Genomic DNA, 13674 nt, shown 5'->3' on the forward strand with positions numbered 1-13674 from the left:
GCACACACAGGAGGTGTCAGGAGACAAATGGGTACTAACGCAGGAAGCAGATGGAAGGAGTGTCTCATGAGCAGGCTGAGCACATGCTTCATAAACAGAAGTGAGGTGAGGGCCCCCCCAAAACAGAAGAGAGTTTCATGAAGTTATCCAGAAGTCTGCAATCAGAAAATCTAACAAACCACTCATCATTTTCAGGTTATCTGTATGTTCCGTGCTTTAGAGTTAGCATTGTTAGTGTTGACTTTTTAATATATTTCATTTAAAGGAAAGCACCATGTAAAGAACCCTCCTGCTAATGCAGGAGATGTAAGAGACGTGGGTTCAATCCCTGGGTCAGGAAGATCCCCTAGGGGAGGAAATGGCAACCGACTTCAGTATTCTTGCCTGGAGAATCCCATGAACAGGGGAGCCTGACAGGCTACAGTCCATGGGGTTGCAAAGAATCAGACATGACTGAAGCGACTTAGCATGCATGCATGCACCATATTCTTTGTAGAATTTAGATACTTCAAAGTTTATCATCATCTAGGCCTAGAAGCAGAAATAGTCATGGAATAGGGTTGGAATCAGTGCAAATAACTTTAGCCATCTGTCCTCCCTTTTACTAAATACTTCACAGTTTTCTGACCGGTAACATAAAACCTATGGTCAGAATGCAATAGATTAGTCAGTTTACTCTAAATAACTCAGTGGTGTGGCTCATCTAATTACATAAGTGACATTAAATTATTTTTATAAGTATAAAAAATGGTTTTCCTCCTTAATAAATAATGACCTACCCTTCACAGTACTTAGCAATTTAACACACCAAATGCCTTATCTGGTGAAACATAAATGTGAAATGAAGTTATGAAAACATTTACAGTAAATGCCCAGGGGTGGATTGGAGCAACTTTGGGAGAAAATGAGGGAAATAAATGGTTAACTGCCAGGATACACATTCATGCTGGAAGACACAAAAAGGTTCACAGCAGTTGTTAAATTCATTTAGAGAAACTCACTTTATTTTTCCAACAGAGCTCTCACCAGCTAATCTGTATTACAACCTGCAGGAGTCTTAATATTCTCAGCAGGATCAAGATTCGGGCCACACTGATTCAGCTATTTAATCTTGCAAGAGAACAATATTTGGCAGAAAAAGACCCCACAGCACTGAGGGGACGTCCCAGAGGTTTGTTGTCAGCACAGACTGGGCCAAGAACACCAAAGGTGGAAACCAAACAGCACCAACCGATGTCTAGCCGTTCCTTTCAGTAGCTCTCCACTCACACCCGTACATGCATTCTGCATATGTGTGCTGACTGACACAGCACATGGGTATATATGGGGGCTTTCAGATCCATGCATGTTATTTAAATCAAAATGTTTTCTCAATATTTTGGACTTGATTGTGAAGATTTCTTAAATCAAAACTATAGCTACAGAGGTTGGGAGTAGGAAAGAGATGAAAAAACAGCTATAGTTTTACTTTCAAAACACTTCAACCAGCAAATGAAAACCATCCTCTGGTGTTTACTTACCAATCTATGGCAAACTACATTTATAACCTCTAACATGATACAATGTATAACAGTTATTTTGCAATAAAAATTAAAATAATTAATGAATTCTAATGAATATAGATTCTATTTTTAATGATTAGAGATTGTTCATTACAATATTGTTTGTTCATAATATTATTGTCCAATTGGTTGTTCATAACAAGCATATTTCCCCTATTTTTTATTATCTAATAAGTATCTGTTACACTCTCTTTAAAGGCCAACACTGAAGTGTGACACCTTCTAATTACAGTATTTTGACTTCATATTTGGAAATAGTATTTTCTATTTAAAAATATTCCAAAGTATTCTTGGACTGCTTTTGTTTAAATAAATTAAATTAAAAATAAAATAAACTTTGATGGTCAGAAAATTTATAAATGAACAAATAAATAAATATTCATTCACACACATACACACACACACACAAAAAAAAGCCTTCAACTTCTTAAGCACTGAAAACCAAAACAGAGAGAACATATATCTGAACTTTCAAATGTATGCAAATATTTATATGTTGATCTCTTAAGCCATCCTGAAATTAATAAGTTGATCAATACTCTTCTATAAATGAGCATTTTTTCACATTTTATATATAATACTATGGTTTGATTAATTTTGAATGATATTTTCTAGAAGGCCATACTGACAACCAAACAGTGGATAGGGAAAACAAATACAGGAGACAGGAAAATTTAAAAACAAGATTGATAGCACCTACTATACAAATGAACGGTATGAGTCACTGTTCAAGAAAACGATTCCACAAGATTCTTCAAAAACTATTTTCAAATAGTGATGGTAAGGCTTCAATTCCTTTACCTCCAAAACCTGGCTAGTCATCCCTCTGATATTAACACACTATCAAGTACTTTATCACTGTGCCGCAATCATGCGCTCACCTTTTACAGGTAGGACCAATAAGCTCCATGAGGTCAAGGGTCGTATCTGTTTTATTCCTCATATATTCCCACCTCCCAGCAAAGTACCTGGCACATATTAATAGTAAACACTCAAAATGTCTGTTAAGTCAGCAATTGTTTGAAAAGTGGTTTCCTTTGTAGAATCTGGAGGGTGGAGGGATCTATAGATACACATCTGAAATCTGCACATTTGAAAATACAATACTACTCTTTCAACAATCTACATTTCAGTGATAGTGTCTCTTTCTGCACCCTCACAAGTAGATTCTGGGTGTTACCTTATATTCATTCCTTTCTCCTTTTGCTCATCTTCTCCCTCATTTAGGACTTTACATTGCATTAAGGTTATCCTTCTCCATGAAAGCCTTTCCCAAACACTTCACACATTCTAGCACGGAGCATAAATGCATGTAAAAAGTAGTTTCTCATTTTTTCTGCAAGCTACAGGGTCTAGTGCAATATGACGCCCACAGCAAATGTTTAATGCTTAATAAACACATATACAGGTAAGGGAACAGTGAAGGTAGCTTCTACTTCTATCTTATTCTTTATAATCAAGGCATTCTGTTTTGGAGGATTCAAACATGAACAGGAAATGCTGCTTGCCCTCAAAAGCCCTATAATAATTATAGATCAAAAGTAAATATTCAAATCACTTTTGGGGGGGGGGGAATAAATTCTATCAAAAATAACAAGTGTTAAGAACAGAATGATACTTTATAAGTTTTTTTCTTTTATTCTTTCTTCTAAATCTGTATCCTTTTTCACAGTTTACAAAACACAGGCAAATTCCAGTTCTTTCATAATTCTAAAAGTGAAATGATCAAAGGGCTTAATTCAAACAAATTAAAAGTTGGCCTTGTTATAGTTAATATAGCCACAAGAGTAAAACTAAATCATAAATGTGAGCAAACAAAAAAAATGATTATAACTTCTTGTTTCTTGTCTTTGGAAAAGCCTGGGGGTATGTTCCAAAAGCAATAGGTCCTTTTTACAAGCAATCCTTCTAACAGCATCATTGCACAGGATTCTGTACAGAAGTGGAAAAGCCTACAAAGCCACTCTGACAACAGTAAGAGAAAAGAAGGCTATGGTAGGAAGCATAAGCAAAAAATAAAGAAAAGCAATTTTCATGAAATAATTCTTCTAGGAAAATAGAATGCAAATTAGAGAATGTATCTGCACATACTTGAAAAAATAATCATTGCTTCTAACTTCCAATCATGCAATTTTCTTTAATTGTCTAAATTTGGCTTGGGTTACCAATGGGTTTAAATTAAATCTCTGTATAATGTTTCCCTTGACTCATGACCTCCTAATAAGTCAAAATGAAATTTTACTATTACACTTATTAACTGAAAAATACAACAGATTTTAAACCTACCTCTAAAAATCCCTTGAAATGATAATTATGTGGCATAATTATTAATGGCAGTCACATCTGGGGATTCCACAAATGTATCTGGTAAGGTGTCTGGGTTTTCCTCAGTAATCAGTATGTGCTCACTGTAGGTATGTCCCAAGAGGTATAAGAAAATCTGGAAGAAAATTCAGATGCTTTTTAAGTTATAAATCTGTATAATGCACTGGAAATTAAGACTTTTATTTAAGAAAAAAAAAAAAAAGCTAGTCTTTACTAGATTTTCCCTGTGGCATGGAATATTTATTCTGTATTGTCACACATCTGGCCTCCTTTTTCTTCACATCCACCCAGGTCAAACTGCCAGCACATGACATGTGAAATCTGTATTTTGAGCTATGTAATTCAACTGAGGCCTAGAAAACTTAAAAACATAACTACTACTATGATTTATCTTTGTTTCCATAAATGACTATGGCTTAAAATCACAAATGAAAAGAGGCTTGAAAGGCCCTAATTAAGGATTAGAAATAGGACCTAGAAGTAATTTTTTTTAAGTTAAGATTGTTCTGTTTCAAAATAGGAAAAAACCTCAAAACTGAATGTACACGTTCTCCTGGAACAGGCAGTATCATCTACCTCCACTAAAGACAGTGATTTATGATAGAAGCTTGCTTATCTAAGCATATATAAAATGTATATGACTTATCTCAAAACTATTCTGTGATTTTATGTAGATCATTTTTCATTATGCCCTGCTATGGACTGAATCGTGCCCCTCCCCCAACTTATATCTTAAAGCCCTAATCGTCAATATGACTATTTGAGATGGGGGCCTTTAAGAGAGTAATAAGGTTAAATAAGGCTTGCCAGATGGGTCTAGTGGTAAAGAACCCACCTGCCAATGCAGGAGACATAAGAGATATGGGTTCCCTCCCTGGGTGGGGAAGATTCCCTGGAGGAGGACATAGCAACTCACTCCAGTATTCATGCCTGGAGAATCCCAGGGACAGAAGAGCCTGGCAGGCTACAGTCCATAGGGTCACAAAGAAATGGACATGACTGAAGCAACTTATCAGGTCATATGGGTGGAACCCTGATCCAATTCAACTGGTATCATTACAAGAAGAGGAAAACACACCAGAAGTCTCTTTCTCTCATGCACATGCACTGAGGAAAGGCCACTGCAAGAAAGGTTCCTTCAACAAGCCAGGGAGAGCTCTCACGAGAACCCAACTCAGACAAACTTCGACCTGAAACTTCTAGCCTCTAGAACTACAAGTAAATAAATGTCTGCCATTTAAGCCACACAACCTATAATATATTTTGTTACGGTGGCCCAAACAGACTACTGCAAGTCCAATTTTTTTCAGGTACTTACTCATCAGAAAGAGTTCCTTGGCTACAACCTTTTAAAACAGAGGAAGTCCTTGCATTTCTAATATAATAAGATTCTTCAATGCCACATTAGAAACCAAATGGTCCTGCTTTACTTAGAGAATACTACTATAATCTTTGGATAAAACTACATAAATCACTGAAAATTGAAGTAAAAATAGGAGAAAGTAAAAAATAAGTGTTTATCAAGAAGCACAAAAGGAAAAAAAAAGACTCAAAGCAATCTTAAAAGCTAATAAGAACTCTCTTTCAAAGAGAGGTTTCAAGAAAAAGAAAGTGACAAGAAAAGTAACATGCAAAGAACCATCTTGGCAACACAACACATAAATTAAGAAAGTCATAGATAATCTTCATCTTCACAAAGTTAAAGAGGTAAAACACATATCAAATATCACATGAAACGTTAATTAAAGCCAAAAAGTAGAATGCAATGTGTGAGTTTGGTGGTACAGGTGACAGGGCTAGCATCAAAGCACTGTCATGACTCAGAGATAAGATCTCTGGATAGCTAGAGGGAAGCCACTGTATATCATACATGGAGCTCAGCCCGGTGCCCTGTGTTGTCCTAGAGAAGGTAGGAAAGAGGGGCAGCGGGAGGGAGGCTCAAGAAGGAGGGGATAGATGTGTACACACAGACGACTGACTTTGTTGCAGAGCAGAAACTAACACAACATTGTAAAGCAATTATCCTCCAATTAAAAGAAAAAAAATCACTGTTCTCTGGGGCCTGCAAGTATGTCTGAGAACAAGGGGTGGAAATGTGATGAACAGTGTGAAATTGTTCCAAATCAGAGGAAAGACTCATGAAAAGCCCAGAACAGAATAAGGAGCCAGGCCTAAAAGAAATGGAAGAATAGTGTTGAAGGACAGTGAAAGATAAGGTGAAAAATAATTTAGGAACAGACTGTGGAGGGTCCTTAGAGTCAGAAATTAAGGAGTTTAAAAGATTAGACTTTATCCTGCTGAAAGTGGAGGTCCAGGGGAAGTTTTTTAGTGGGTCATAATTAGGGTCATGATGAAAGAGGCATTTTAGAAAGAGTCGTCTGGTGACAGTGTTTAAGATACAACCGAAGGACCACAAGAGCCTGAAAGGAGATAAGGCCAATTAGGAGACCTCTGTAATAACTTAGGCAGGATAAGGCCTCAACACAGCAGGATTGAAAAGAGAGGAATGTTGGAGGGGAAGGGATTTCACAAAAGAAAGATCTTCAGAAATTGTTTGTTGAGTCCTTAATCGCTGTTTCCAAAAAGAAGTAGTATGTGTTAATTCTTTTATTATGGGGGCCCTTCCCAAACCTCCTCTTTAGACAATGCCATTTTACAAGGAAAACTCTTGTACGTGCCATGTACAAGTAATTACTGGCCTGGGATGTATTTGTTTTTTTAAGTGACTGTGGGTTAAAAATTGAGGATAAAAAGAAGAGATTAACCTTTGAAGTTCTGCCCTAGGTGGAAAAATAAAACAAAACCAGGTGTAAGGGAAACCACGGATTTAGATGAGAAAGAACCAAAACACAATTTTCCGTACATTTTTCTCATGAAAGTATAAGTATTCCTTATAGAAATACTTTCCCTAAGGAGAGGTTGTTCAGAAGATCTAATTAGACTGGGTATGTCAAACTGTATTGAAACAAATAAACCATTCTTACATGTGGTAGGTACTATAAGGAAAATACATGTTATTGCAGTATTGCTTCTACATACTCAATCTTCACTTTAAAGACGATGCTATTGACCTACCGTTACTCAGGAATTTATGGGAGTTACTGGTTGAGATAAGTTGAAGATAAGGATCATTAAAGTAACACAGATTCACTCAGAAAATACTAGATTTCAAGGGCTTAAATCCAAACCACTGACCTCATCAATAATCATCTATGTTAATCAGCCCAGTTAGGAGTTATAACAAAAATACCACTGGATTTTCCTTTCAAACTACCTGGTGTACTAGATTACACTACTCAAAACCAGAGGATTCCACTACTTAAAATCAGAAGATTCCATCAAGTTTTCATTAGTTACAAAACAGTTATGCTTCTTGTATGAGCAATAAAAGTAACAATCTATTTCAACACTGTATGGTGTTTACCTTTCTAGCCTTTAAAAAAATCCCATTTTATGTTTGCTCAATATAAAAAAGAAAGAAAAATTCTATGTCAGTTGTTCAGGTTCATATAAGACCTAATTGCCTCATACACTATAATTTTGCTACCAGTTTACAATTAGCATGCATTTCTCATGCATGAGTTGACCCAATTACATAACAAATTTTGCCTTTGGGGATTTCTCTTGACTGCTTGTCTTCTGTCCACCATACAACTCAATTTCACACCATCAGCAGCTTGAACATGGCCACAGTCAGTCTCTGTCAAAATGATTTATTTAAATTACAAACAGAGACCAGATCCCCAGACAATCAGCTCTACCCTCATGCTCACCCTTTATACACAGTGTACCTTTGAATCAAATCTTTTAATAGTCCATAGACACTGCTATTCAATTATTAGGCCATGTTTATCTCCAATAATCTAATATTTCTGAAGCCAACTCACAAAATCTTAAGGAACTAAATCAGCAGTATCCATGTAAGCTTATTAATGGGCATATAATTTATTTTGCATTCTAAGAAGTCAATGAAAAATTACGGAGCTATCTCAAAAAAAAACTAAAAACAATTACATTTCAATATCAAATTACATACAGACTCTTTTCTATAATGTTTAAAAAAAAAAAAAAAAGAGGGGATTCAACCTGAACTTTTCTTGTAAAGCAAGTAAGCATTTCTGGGTATGCTAAATGTGAAAATAGTAATGAAAGGGGATATTTGGGAAACAGGACAGATAACCATAATGATAGATGCTACAGGTAAGGGACTAAATATAGAACAGGTGAAAATTCTATTGTCTATGTGCCAGTGATCTAAGGAAAGGGAGTTCTAAAGATTCCCACTGAAGTCAACATACATAGGTACACTTACACATGCATGCATGTGCACACACACACAACACACACACACACATATTGAATATTTCTTCTGTGAGTCAAGGCACTAATCTTGACAAATCACATAAAGGTATACTTACCATTTTAGTCACTCTATAAAATATAAGATTTGTCATCTGCGTCTTTTTTTTCCTTCCCCTTCATACAATATTTCTCTGCCACCTGAAATAAATTAGAAAATAAACATCTCGATTTTATCTACAGCACAAAGATTGTCACAGTCTCTAGGGGTTGAACTTCATCATTTTATTTCACAGTTTATCCCCAGACTGTCTCAGCTAATTGAAAATGCAGTTTATATTAGTGTGTAAACAGAAAAACACATCAATACTCTTCTCTAGGCTGGACTGAGTCCCTTAGATGTCTGGGGGTGAGTCTGCCTTACTATCCTGCTGCAGATTTCCTGAATGCACTGCTTATAAACTTGAAGGTGGTAATCACATGAATTAGAAACTGCCTTTACAATTATGCCAGAACTACAAGGACAACAGAAGAAAGACATTTTTTAATGTTAGAAGTTACAGGAGTTCCTCAATTCATGTTTATATGTTGTCATTTAAGAACATTTTTCTGAAATGTCACTACGTAAAGAAAATGTGAAAATGTACTAAGACATTTCTGCCATTCCTGAATTTATACTCTAGAACTGGGGAGGTGGGGTAGGCAATCAGACATCTTCTGCAATTTCATACGAAAACCTTTTTATTTTGGGAACTAGTTCTTTTTTTCATTCCAACCACTCCATAAATTATGAAATCTTGCCTCTTTTCTTATTCTTTCTGCAGCTATACTAAGAGAGAAATATAGTGGAAGAACTTTAAATTGCAGCATTTAATAAATCTCCCAGATTCAATATGCTGGCATTATAGACTCCAAAAGAAAGAAGTTAAGGCTAAACCTGCTCTCACCCTTTTCATTACACACAATTTCAAATTTACAGTTGTATTTCATCCCACACCTTGGTAACACACCCAGACTAAGTAGGCATTTCCAAATGATTTCAAGCCTTTAACAAATGAATATGAGAATGTTTGAAAAAAAATTCATAACACTAACATAGTAACAAGCAATCAAAAATGCCCACTCATCCATAACATATTATCCAAAACACCTAGGAGCTGTCATTAAATCTACCATATTATGTCTTTATACTTTCCTTAGTCCAAAAGGGATTAAAGGCAGTTCAAAAAGATCTGGACAATATTCAAAGATAAACTAAAAACAAGTAAGAAAATGAAGCAAATGGAAAAATAAAGATTACAAAGAACCTGACTTAGTTAACATACCTACACCAACCTATTTTAAACCCAGAGCTCAAATCTCATATCCCTTGTGATTTTCAGGATAAACCCACTCTATCCCAGTATCAGGAGAAGACTCTGGTGTCTCGATCTGACCTTCTTCCTCCCAAAACAGACACAATCTAGGCCATGATCAAAAACATCTGTATGGATTTGGCCAAAATATTTCAGTGGTTTGGGTTTATCTGAAAGTAATGCAGAAAATGAACTAGTCAAAATATCACCTTTCAGATTAGCCCATGTTTCTTACAGAAAAAAAGATCCTTGAGTAATATGGAAAACCCGGGAGGTCACAGGAAAAGTTCATGAAGTTGTAGCCTTATAAATGAATAACAAACTCACTAGACCTCAGAATATTTAACAGCTTCTTTTCTCCAACAGTAAATCCCTAACTTCTTGTGCACTGTTGGTGGGATTGTAAATTGGTGCAGCCACTATGAAAAACAGCATAGCAGTTCCTCAAAAAATTAAAAATAGAACTACCATATTATCCAACAAATCCACTTCTGGGAATGTATCCAAAGGAAACAAAAACACTAACTCAAAAAGATATCTGCGTTCTCATACTCATTGCAGCATTACTCACAATAGCAAAGACATGGAAACAACCTAAGTATCCATCAACGGATAAATGAATAAAGGTATTTCAAGATATATGTAAGTATGTATGCATGCGTGCACACACAAAGAAATATTATTCAACCATGAAAAGGAGAAAATCCTGCCATTTTTAACAATATTGATGGACCTAGAAGGCATTATGCTAAGTGAAATACGTCAAATAGACTTATTGACAAATACTATATGATCTCACTTATATGTGTTACCTAAGAAGAAACAAAAAACCCACACCAAACTTATAGGAAAAAAAGGTCAGTTTTGTGGTTACCAGAGGGGTGGAGAGAGGGAAAACTGAAAGAATGTGGTCAAAAGGTACAATCTTCCAGTTATAAGATAAATCAGTATTAGATATGTAATTTACAACATGATGATTGTAGTTGACACAGCTGTATATTATACAAGAAAGTTGTTAAGAAAGTAGACCCCAAGGATTCTCATCACAAGGAGAACTCTTTCTTCTTTTCTTTTTATTGCATCTGTTTGAGATGATGATGTTGACTAAACCTACTGTGGTAAACACCTTACGATACAGGTAAGTCAAACCATCATGTGGTACAGCTTAAACTTTTACAGTGATGTATGTTAATTATTTCTCAAAAAAAAACTAAAGAAAAAAATAATAAATCCCTAACAGTAATATTATGAAATTTATATTTTCTTACTGCTGCCCAAATAGTAATATGCCTCATCATGGCTAAAAGAACTACTTATAAGACTGCTATGGTTGCTAACATCAAGACTGCGGTATGTGTGTGTGTTAGCTGCTCAGTCACATCCGCCTCTTTGCAAACCCATGGATTGTACCCCACAAGACTCCTCTGTCCATGGGATTCTCCAGGCAAGATTATTGGAGTGGGTTGCCATTTCCTTCTCCAAGACTGTTGTATAAATTTGTTTTAAAAGGTGTTATCTAAATTACATACTTTTTAAAATCACCACCGTCTACCTTATAGGTAAAAATTAGATTAAGATATTTTAATCTAAACAGAATTTTGTATATACTGCTATGTATATAATAAACATAAATTTATACATACCTGTATTATAAGGGTTTTTGCATAGTTAAGAATGGATCTGCAAACAGCCTCTGGTATTGAATAAAATGTATATTCCTGCTAAGGATAAAGGTTGGTGAAATGATCAGTTCTTTTCTTATTAAATGTGAATAATGACTTAATTTGAATATAAATTAAAAGGCTTACCTTTGAATCAACTGCAGTCCTTATGTGAGCTGTCACAGGGATGTCTTAAGTAGAAATGTTTAGTTCTTTTTGAAATAAATTTGTGATAGTTGAAGATTTATGATGTAACTTTGTTTTATGCAACTTTTTATTTTTTAAAAACAGGTTCTCCAGAGATAATCCAAAATCAGAAACATTACTGAATGTAACTGCCAGTGAAACATATCTCTAATTTGCATTTTAGAAAACAAAAATAGGGTTTTGATTTAAGGAAAGAATGAAGGGGGAGGAAGACGATAGAGGCAATCTTCAGTATTCGTGATCGGTGGGTTGTAAGGATTGGGTGGAAAAAACTAAGGGACAGAAGCTTTGAATCCTTAAAATTCAACTCTTTCTCTTCAAAGGAAAAAGTCCTTGCTGAAATACAACACCCATTTAAAGAGCAAACAATGGATAAACCTTAGGGAATATGGCAAAACAAAGTGTCTCTGTCTCTTACTTCCTAAACAAATTTTTTAAATATCAGATAATTCTGGTTTTTGAGCTTTTGACAAAATTCATTCTCAGACTGTATGCTATGATTTTATCTGCAAATTGTGACTATATATCGGTACATAACGAAGACAGCCAAATACCAGTGAGTTTAAAACAACCTGCTAGCTAAACATTTCCCAGAAATCAATGCTACATAACTTAAAACATTTAGACACATAAATTTTGGTGACTGTACATGAAACACACAAAGTAGACTTCTTGTGAAAAAGTATATGTCTTGCATATTTGTTCATACTTTTATATAATATAAATGGTTGCTGATTTTCATTCGTATTTCCCCTGGAGTACTTAACATTGAATTAACTTATTTCTAGAAAAAATGCATTTTGACACACTTCATATAATAAAGAAACATAATTACCACTTTTAATAAGTACTCAACACTTTTTGGTCCCTAATATGTTTTGAATTTCTGCTAGTTTCAATTTTCTTTTCCAAGAAAATGTTATTAGTGAACAAGACGCAGCTTTCAAATTCAAAGCAACTTCATATGTAACTGTTTATTTCAGAAATTAGATGCAATATGCCACTTCAACAAATATCTAATTTAAAATGTGAAATCTTGAATACACACATTGAGCAAACATGAGATTTCTCCAGATACCTAACCTTATATGTATATTCTGTATGATTACTCACCACAAAAAATTAACTGATAGGCTTTAACATTTACCTATACAAGTCCTATTCTGGAAAAATTTGAAGTTGAGAATCATTTAAAATGAAATAAGACACTGTTACAATAACATCTCTTAATAGCAATGACTATTATTTCTAAATACACAATTTATTTATTTAATTAAATTGATTTGCTAGATAAGCCAATTTACTTGATAAACCAATTAAATAAACTAAAAGTGTATTCAGAAATACACAGGCATAACTCAGAAATATTGCATATTCGGTTCCAGACCAGTTTAATAAGGCAAATGTCACAACAAAGAGAGTCAAATTTTTTGGTTTTCTAGTGCATCTAATGGAGAAGGCAATGGCACCCCACTCCAGTACTCTTGCCTGGAAAATCCCATGGATGGAGGAGGCTGGTAGGCTGCAGTCCATGGGGTTGCTAAGAGTCGGACACGACTGAGCGACTTCACTTTCACTTTTCACTTTCATGCATTGGAGAAGGAAATGGCAACCCACTCCAGTGTTCTTGCCTGGAGAATCCCAGGGACAGCGGAGCCTGGTGGGCTGCCGTCTATGGGGTCGCACAGAGCCGGACATGACTTAGCAGCAGCAGCAGTGCATCTAAAAGATGACACTATACTGTCATCTACTAAGTGTGCAATAGTACAATATGTCTAAAAACATGTTGTTGTTGTTGTTTAGTCGCTAAGTCATGTTTGACTCTTTGAGATCCCATGGACTGCAGCACGCCAGACTTCCCTGTCCTTCACTATCTCCTGGAGCTTACTCAAACACATTCATCGAGTCGGTGATGCCATCCAACCACCTCATTCTCTGCCGCCCCCTTCTCCTCCTGCCCTCAATCTTTCCCAGCATCAGGGTCTTTTCCAATGAGACGGCTCTTCACATCATGTGGCCAAAGTGTATCTACCTTAATTAAAAAATATTGCTAAAAATTAAAATATTGCTAAAAAATGCTAAACATCATCTGACAACACAGGGTTGTCACAAATCTTCTAATTGTTAAAAAAAAAAAAAAAACATTATCTGTGAAGTGTGAAAAAAGTAAAGCACAGTAAAAGTAGGTATGCCTATAGTCACTGCTATTAATGTTAGGCTCTTGATAACAGTGATGTAATCAAAGGGAAGCGATTCAGTAGATGA

At 35.4% G+C, this 13674-nt stretch overlaps 1 protein-coding gene across 1 annotated transcript in view; it reads right to left on the reverse strand.

Moving 5' to 3' along the window:
- NEBL (nebulette) overlaps nt 1–13674 on the reverse strand; it is a 363997-nt gene that overhangs the window by 156355 nt on the left and 193968 nt on the right. The gene's annotated exons all lie outside the window — the stretch shown is intronic.

Source organism: Muntiacus reevesi, chromosome 2, assembly GCF_963930625.1.
Source record: "Muntiacus reevesi chromosome 2, mMunRee1.1, whole genome shotgun sequence".
NCBI lineage: Eukaryota > Metazoa > Chordata > Mammalia > Artiodactyla > Cervidae > Muntiacus > Muntiacus reevesi.